This window comes from Oryctolagus cuniculus, chromosome 6, assembly GCF_964237555.1.
Source record: "Oryctolagus cuniculus chromosome 6, mOryCun1.1, whole genome shotgun sequence".
Classification (NCBI taxonomy): Eukaryota; Metazoa; Chordata; class Mammalia; order Lagomorpha; family Leporidae; genus Oryctolagus; species Oryctolagus cuniculus.
Window position 1 is genome coordinate 67,032,053 of NC_091437.1, and position 8,479 is coordinate 67,040,531.

An 8,479-nucleotide genomic window follows, 5' to 3' on the forward strand; every position below is an offset into this window, starting at 1 on the left:
CTCTTATTCCACAGCATTGGCCCTTACCCCACCATCTTGACTCCTTTTATCTAGCTTCTATATTTTCATGTTCCTCCTGAAAAGGGTCTCACACACACCTTTCTCCCAACCCTATTCACCCAAATTCTCAATACATACTCTTCATAAACAAAGGGAAGTCCCAACAGCTTCAAGGAAAAAACTAAAACCAAGCTGTTTCTGACCATTCTTGTCGGCATCCCTGCAGCATTCTATGCTTCACAACCCAGTTGTATATAATTTGATCTGGGACACAATGCTCCTCCCAATCTACTCCACTCAGCCTGACAAACCCCTATTCATCCTTCTTAAACACCCAACTTAAAGGCCTAAAGTTTCCCAGGCAGAATTTAGTTACTCCTTCCTTAGCAATCCCATACCACTCTACATACTCCTAACTACTACTGCATAACCTGAAGGATGCTTTCTTGTTTAATTTGTCTCTCTCTAAACCCACTTGGGATGAAAGACTGAGTCTACACACAGTGCTTCATATATGGGTTGTTCAACAAGTATTTTTGGAACTGATTTATAGCACTATTTTAAAAAGCTATATTCAATTATAACCAATTCTGCTACAATACTTGTTTTAAAAATATTAATTTTTCCAATATGACTAACGTATTAGGGAACAATCTGGGTGTAACAAATTTTTAGGTGCTATTTTGTCTGCAAGCACACACACTGAGGGTAGAAAATCACACCCAACTGAACTGAGCTGTGAAGAATATACAATACACACACACAAACACCACACTCAAATTCTACCAGCTGAGTAAGTTCACTATGTGTTACGAGCTGTATCCACTCACAATTACCCATCTGACTTTGGGTAACTCTTCCTGCTTCACAAAAACTCCAGAACAGCAACCCTCTCAATGTCCATTTTCACAAGCAGCTAAGTCCTTTTCAAGGTAAAGTACCATATTTGACATAATAGTTTAAGACTCGTAGTTTCCACTACACAATTCTACATTAGGTTGGTGATTTTTCAGAACATATGTGACTTTACAACAAAACTGCATAAATTAACAGCTGTATGAGGAGTTCTTAGGTTAAAGAAAGTCTCAATATTCCAATTCCAATAATCTATAGGTCAGGAAATTCTGCCTTCTCAAATTCCAAAAAATCTTTATAGCCCATACCCTAACAGACCCTCATCATGTGTATCTTTAAGCTGTGACTTGTGAGTGCAAGGTTGATTTTTCCAGCTTGAACTCCACAGTCTGCCTAAGTCTACCATCATGTCACTTAAAAGGATTCTGAGGACCAGCATTGTGGCACAGCTGGTTAAAGCCCCAGCCTGCAGTGCCGTCATCCCATATGGGCGCTGGTTCGAGTCCCAGCTGCTCCACTTCCGATCCAGTTCTCTGCTGTGGCCTGGGAAAGCAGTGGAAGATGGTCCAAGTGCTTGGGCCCCCACGCCCGCATGGGAGACCCTGAGGAAGCTCCTGGTTCCTGGCTTCGGATTAGCGGCTATTTGGGGAGTGAACCAGTGATGGAAGACCCCTCTCTCTCTCTCTCTCTCTCCTCTCTGTGTGGCTCTGACTTTCAAATAAAAAAATAAATCTTTAAACAAAATAATTTAAATGACCCTATACTAGAGAGCAACTGGGCAGGGCCCTCAAGCCCACCACAAAAGGGACTACAGATACAAGAGACACCAACACCCAAGTTGGAAATGGACTCCATCATTAACTCTATACTATCTCAAATGTGACTTGAGTTTTACTTGTAGGACCTCCACTCTATTCACAACACAGACCTCAAAATAAACTCTCAATCACCTTGCCCCCTTGCTAAAAATATTTTGTCTCTCCCCTTGGCGATAGAATAAAGGTATAAACTTCACTTTAGCTTGACAAACATGGTCCTTCAAAATCCAGGGTGGAACACACCTTTGCAGGCATCTGAAGTCACTCCCACTGCTCCATAACACCTTATCACTAGCCTTACCCCAACACTGGACACCTGAGTGTTCCCACTGTTCCTTCTATTAAGAAATGACCCCCATCTCTTTAGTCTGCTGAACTCTTGTTCAATGTTATTCTCTGTAAACTGCTCCCATTCCCTCCTCAAATTTAATCCTTCTCTCTTCTGTTCTCTCACAGCATCTGGTGCACCTTCTAAGTCTACACACTCTAAGAAGGCAGAGACTGAGTATTATGTGTTTGAATGTGCAGTGTCCATCACTGTGGCCAACAAGTACTACTTCTTGCCATGTTACTTACTACAAAAATATAAATAAATGAGGGAGAAGAAAAGCCAGGAGAAGGATACAGCTAAAGCAGCCTAAATGAGTCCCCATTTGCACAGATATAACCCTCCTTCTCCTCTTGTTCAAATATCAAAATATAGCACAATCCATTGAACTCTGATACACAGGCTGGGTGTACAGTATGTTTACAGTGTGATAGAGTTTATTAACTGCACTTCACTGTAAAATGGCTCCTTCCTAAAGTGATTAGTGGGTACATCATTTTGTAGAAGTTAGCAATTTTTTTTTTTTTTTTGACAGGCAGAGTGGATAGTGAGAGAGAGAGACAAAGAGAAAGGTCTTCCTTTGCCGTTGGTTCACCCTCCAATGGCCACCAACGCAGCCGGCGCACCGCGCTGATCCGATGGCAGGAGCCAGGTACTTATCCTGGTCTTCCAAGGGGTGCAGGGCCCAAGCACTTGGGCCATTCTCCACTGCACTCCCTGGCCACAGCAGAGAGCTGGCCTGGAAGAGGGGCAACTGGGACAGAATCCGGTGCCCCGACCGGGACTAGAACCCGGTGTGCCGGCGCCGCAAGGCGGAGGATTAGCCTAGTGAGCCGCAGCGCCTGCCAGAAGTTAGGGAATTTTAAAATTAAAATGAAAACTCCTCTAGATAATGTACTAATTTCCAATCACAACAAAAGTGCAAACAGTTCTGCATATACACGAATCAAAATCTTTTCTCCAGTAAAATACATGCTCCTATCTAAACCTACCTGAACTTTTCCAAAGTGATAAATGCTTTAAAAGCAGTGTTTCTCTCCAACAGTTAACCTAGCACATGGAAATGGGTTACAAAAGTGCTGTAAAGGGGCTGATGTGGTGATGCAGTGGGTGAAGCCGCCATCTGCATCCCATACAACCACTGGTTCGAGTCCTCACTGTTCCACTTCCAATCTACCTCTGGCTAATGCACCTGGGAAAGCAGCAAGACAGCCCAAGTGCTTGGGCCCCTACCACCCACAAGTGAGACCCAGACAGATTTCCAGGCTCCTGGCTTCAGCCTGGCCCAGCCCAGCCCCGGTCATTGCAGCCATTTGTGAAGGGAACCAGCAAATAGAAGATTTGCTGTCTCTCCCCCTCTCTGCCTTTCAAATAAAAAAAAAAAAAAAAAAAAAAAAGTATCTTTAAAAAAAAAAACAAAGTGCTTAAGATATTGATAGGGCCAGCGGCGTGGCTCACTTGGTTAATCCTCCACCTGCAGTGCCGGCATACCATATGGGCCCCGGGTTCTAGTCCCAGTTGCTCCTCTTCCAGTCCAGCTCTCTGCTGTGACCTGGGAAGGCAGTGGAGGATGGCCCAAGTGCTTGGCCCTGCACCCGGATGGGAGACCAGGAGGAAGCACCTGGCTCATGGCTTCGGATCGGCGCAGCGTCGGCTGTAGCAGCCATCTGGGGGGTGAACCAACAGAAGAAAGACCTTTCTCTCTGTCTCTCTCTCTCTCTCTCTCTAACTCTATCTGTCAAATAAATTAAAAAAAAAAAAAAAAAGATATTGAACTCTCACCCCTCACAGCCCCAAGGTTCCTGCTATAAGCAGCCCTCAACATTTATTCCAGTAGGCCTTAGATAATAATATTCTTTCCTGTTGCACCACTGATATGAAAAGACTATAAGAAGGTTAATATGTGTACAGTGGAATGAATATCTGGGTATCAACCAAAATGTATATTTATATACTACTAGTGGGCAAATTCTTGTAACACTTTTATTTGCAGCCCAAGTTCTTACAAACCACAGCCTTGTCTGTTCAAAAGAAAACAATCTGAAGTTTCCCAGTAATTGTAGTGTGACTTTGCCAACAGGTTAAAAAAAAAAAAAAAAAAAGAGTGAAAATACCTTCCAATTGAACAGGCATTCAAACCCAGCTTCTTCAACCACATCACCACTGATGAATACACTTAAAATTATGCCAAGGATAGATTTCACAGAGAATGTGAAGTCTCAAAAGAAAATATATGTCTTAAGTCACAAACTCTTTTTAGCATGTCTTTAAACATCTTGGTCACTTATTGAGAACTGATCAGAGTAAACAACCTTAAGTAACTTCAACCAAACAGCCCCTGCTCTCCCCAAAGAATGTCAGGCAGTGACATCACCCAATCACATCACATGCTCATGCACACAAAACCTGGTCCTTTCCCTTCTGATTGCAGTATCTCGGGCAAGTGGCTTTGACCACTGAGCACTTCACTTTCCTCATCAGCAGCTGTTCAAATAGTTCATTTGAGGCAAGAAGACTGGACTAGATCACTGGTCTAAAGATACTAAGCAGTCTTTAAGACTTCATCACATTCTAAAGACTATGGTGACTGTCTTCACTGCAATTAAAAAAAAAGCCGATTTCTCACAGGCCACATCAGCTCCTACAGCCTTCAGAACTATTTTAGAGCAATGTTAAAGTCTACTGTATTGTGAAAAATACGAAGCGCTACTACACACCAGTTTATTTTTCCCTTATTCATACCCACTGTAAAGTTAAAGCCCCAGACACAAGCAGGCAAGGCGCTCAAGCAGCCAGCGATGAGACAATGTACCTAGAAAACAGGTTTTAAGTACAAGAACTCAAATCCAAGCATTCTATAAACTGTGTCAGTTGAACACATCAACAAATCCGAGGTGGCCGAGCAAGATGACCAGTCACACTGTTGTCATCTGCAGTAAGTTAAATAAAATAAGGTTACAGGTGCTGGATGCAAGGCAGAGGAGGAAAAGAGTCGATGGGGAAAAAGTTTCCAACGAAAATAACGCCGGGTGTTGAAAAATAAAAAAAGAGATGTGCCTGGGGCTACCGGAGAAAACTGCTCGCAGCGACGGGACTGCCCACAGGCGAGTCGTAGCAACACGGTAAAACAGATCTCTTCACCCGGTGCTAGGTGAGCTCTACCCTCGCAACACCCCCTCCCCAAAAGAAAGTCGGCGTCAGACAATGTTAAACAATTCGGGGGGAGGGGTAACAGTCGGCTTCCCGCTCGGCAGTAACTGCGACGTTCCACGCTCCACGGCGCGCCACTTGCGCCTCGGCACTCCGGGCCCGGGACTGCTCCTCGGCTCGGCGGGGCCGGGCCCGCCCCCCTGCGCGCCGCCGCCGTCCAGCAGCGCCCCCAGCCAGCGCTCGGGGGGGGGGGGGGGGGGGGGCGGGATCGCGGGCCGCCACAGCCGCCCGCCTGCCCGAGGCAGCGGGCCCGGCGCCCGCGGAACTCCAGCCCGGGCACGACCGAGCGGGCTCCGAGCGCGGCCGGCCCGCGGGCCCGCCTCGCTCACCTCTCGAGGGGCGCCGCCCTCCTCCGCCGCTGCCGCCGCCTCCTCCCTGTGAGTGCAGCGGGGTCTGACCTGTGGAACCACCATACCAGTCCCGCCCGCTGCTGCAGCGCCGCCGCCGCCGCCGCCGCCGCTCGTCTGCCGCCTCAGCCGCCGCTCTTTTGTTCCCCTCCGAGCGCTGCCGCTCCAGCCGCCGGCCTCAGACGCCCCGATGGGCCGCCGCTACACCTTCCTGCTCTCTCGGCTCCCGGCCTCGCCCTCCGCGCTGCGCCCGCCGCCGCCTTCGCTCCCGCGCCGCCGACGCCGCCGCCACCGACGCCGCCGCCTCCTCTTCCGCGCCCCCCTCGTTTTCATTGAAAGCAAACAAGCATCATGGCGGCGGCCGCCGTCCCCCAGCCCGGCCGCCGCCGCCGCTCTAACATCCCGGCTGCCCATTGGCCGACGCCGGCGGGAGATACCATCGGCCTCCCCCGGGAGGGTACCCAGGCCCCGCCCCCTTACCCCCCCCCCCGCGCAGGAGCGCAGTGAGCCGGCCCGGCGCTCTCCACCCCGCCCGCCCGCCCTCCCGCCCTCTCTTCCCTCTGAGCTCTGAGTCCCTGACCCGCCTCTCTGTTTTCTGCTGTTGTTAAGCCTCTTCCTTTTTCCTTCTTGCTCTTTTCGCCTCAGGTGGTTCTCCTTTATCTCATCTTTTCCCTCTTCTTCCTTGAGTCTCCTCCTTTGCCTTAAGCCTTAGCCTGTCAACACGTGGGAACACAGACAGGCTTGGGACTTTTGACCTTAAACCAGTATCTTAATCTGCCTAAAGGCAATACTTCGGGTGGTCCTGAGCAGCCCTGTAATTCTGCCTGGTCCAGTTATGCAGAAAAAAATACGCACGTGGGCCGTTTCAGTCCTGCAAGTTAATGGATGGTTTTGGTGGCATTGGCCTCGCCTGTGAAACCACCCATAATTGCATTCAAAGACCAAGAGGTTCTATTCAGGGCAGGCCGTGGTGTTTGGTGAACAGAGAAAAGGACACAGGGGTGACTCAGACCTCACCCTGCCCGAACTACTGATAGGGGCAAGACAGCTGGAAAGTCAGAGGTGTATGGTACAAAGGAACTGAAGCCCATCCACCTAAATGACACAACAGGACAGGATCTTGCCTGGAAAGTCAACCCTGAGAGATGAGCGTGAGATGGCTTCCAAGAGCTAACAGGTGAGATCCTCACTCACCCACTGCCTCCAGCTCCAGGGGGTGTGGAAGGAGAGGGGCTGTTGCTTGGGTACAGACTTGGCAGGACAAGCATAGGCCTAAAAGGCAACCACACTTGCTCCTCCCCAGAATTGCCTTGAGATGGGCATTGCCTGCCCTTTGCCAAGACATAAGCAGTGACAGCCTGGAATGGTAGGGTCGGGACACGGGACAGGGCAGGGCACTGGCAGTAAGCCCAACACAGGTAGGGATCAGTAAAAACAAGCAGCCCAGCATGGCCACCAGCCCCTAGGCTGCTGGAGTTGTGTACCAGGCTGAGGGGACAGCAGGGCAGGCACGTGTGCTTGTGCCCCGGCAGCCAGTGCTCTGGCCTGCAGAAAGGGGTGCTTTTCTGTAATTACTCAGCCCACAGTGGGCTATTTACTCATGATTGGCACAGTATGTGTGGTGGACGGCAAGAATGGTTGCATCACAAAATACATGGTAGCACAGAAGTAGCCATGCCACAGACTTGTTTGGAGTCAACTCTGGACTAGCCCCCATGGGGTGGAGGGTGGAAACTGTATCAACCCAACCTGTGCACATTATGTTCTTTGCATAGCTGGGGAGAACTCCGTAAAATGTCTGTTCATCCTTTCAGATCCAGTTGCAGTGTCACTCAAATTGGCTTATGCAAAAAAGAGGTTATTTCTTCATTCAGGTGTTACATAACTAAATCTTGCAGGCACCATAAGAGGATCAATCTCTGGGCTGGCACTGTGGCGAAGCAGGTAAAGCTGCCGCCTGCAGTGCCAGCATCCCATATGGGCACTGGTTCAATTCTCAGCTGCTCCACTTCTGATCCAGCTCTCTGCTATGGCCTGGGAAAAAATGTAGGAGATGGCCCAAGTCCTTGGGCCCCTGCACCCACATGGGAGATCTGGAAGAAGCTCCTGCTCCTGACTCCTGGCTTCAGATCAGTGCAGCTCCGACCGTTGCGGCCAATTGGGGGAGTGAACTAGCGGATGGAAGACCTCTCTCTCTCTCTACCTCTGCCTCTCTGTAACTCTGCCTTTCAAATAAATAAATAAATCTTGAAAAAAAATCAATCTCACTCTGTTCTCCCAGCTGGCCTCCTCACACAGTGGGAGAAATGGCCACCTGCACCTGTGTGTTTAGCTTCTGCCTGCTTCTGCATGTGGATCAAGGGAGTCATTTTTTCCTAAAAGTCCCAGCGGAAGGCCCCAGGCAGGACTGGCCTGGAATGCACCCTGTTTCTCCTCCCGCAGCCAACCGTGAGGTCAGTCCCTCGTGAATCAGAAGTACCGAGAGTGGGAACTGATTCTTCACAGCCGGTGGGGACGGCCAGGAGAAGGGACACAGACCTTCCCTGGCATCTCTCCTGCAGGCTCGCTGCCCACATCCATGGTGGCAGCACTTCCCAAACAGTGTGGCTGCCATTTGTTTACCACTGCCCCTGCCAGGCTGTGAGCTGCTCCATTCCTCTTTGGGCCCGCACACCATCACCTGGGGTGCTTTTGAGGTTTTGCCACTTGGCAGGCTTTTCCCTGTTCCTTCTGTCAAGAGAATCTTGCAGGACCAGTCAGCGATTGATGAGGGGATACTGGAAGAGAGTTCTTGCATTGTGTGTGAATTAGTGGCAGCCAGCACCATTGTCCCTATCACATGGAGTGGACAGAGACTGTTGAAGAGAGACAGCTGTGGTGACATGGAGTCAGTCTCAGGTCCTAACCTATCCCAAGTGTGA

At 49.6% G+C, this 8,479-nt stretch overlaps 1 protein-coding gene and 1 long non-coding RNA gene across 5 annotated transcripts in view; one reads left to right on the plus strand and one right to left on the minus strand.

Annotated features, from left to right (window-relative positions):
• Window positions 1-5,878, minus strand: part of CNOT6 (CCR4-NOT transcription complex subunit 6) — a 56,060-nt gene extending 50,182 nt beyond the window's left edge. The window contains exon 1 of one of the 4 annotated variants that reach the window (XM_051833810.2): window positions 5,541-5,878. The gene's annotated coding sequence lies outside the window, so the exon portion shown is untranslated. The remainder of the gene's footprint in view (window positions 1-5,540) is intronic. The other 3 variants (XM_070076500.1, XM_051833809.2, XM_051833808.2) reach the window with 3 other exon arrangements.
• Window positions 5,879-5,930: 52 nt separating this feature from the next.
• Window positions 5,931-7,816, plus strand: LOC138850223 (uncharacterized). Its single transcript, XR_011389920.1, has 2 exons — window positions 5,931-6,735; window positions 7,559-7,816. It is a non-coding gene; the product is annotated as an uncharacterized lncRNA (long non-coding RNA).
• The last annotated feature ends 663 nt before the right edge of the window (window positions 7,817-8,479 follow it).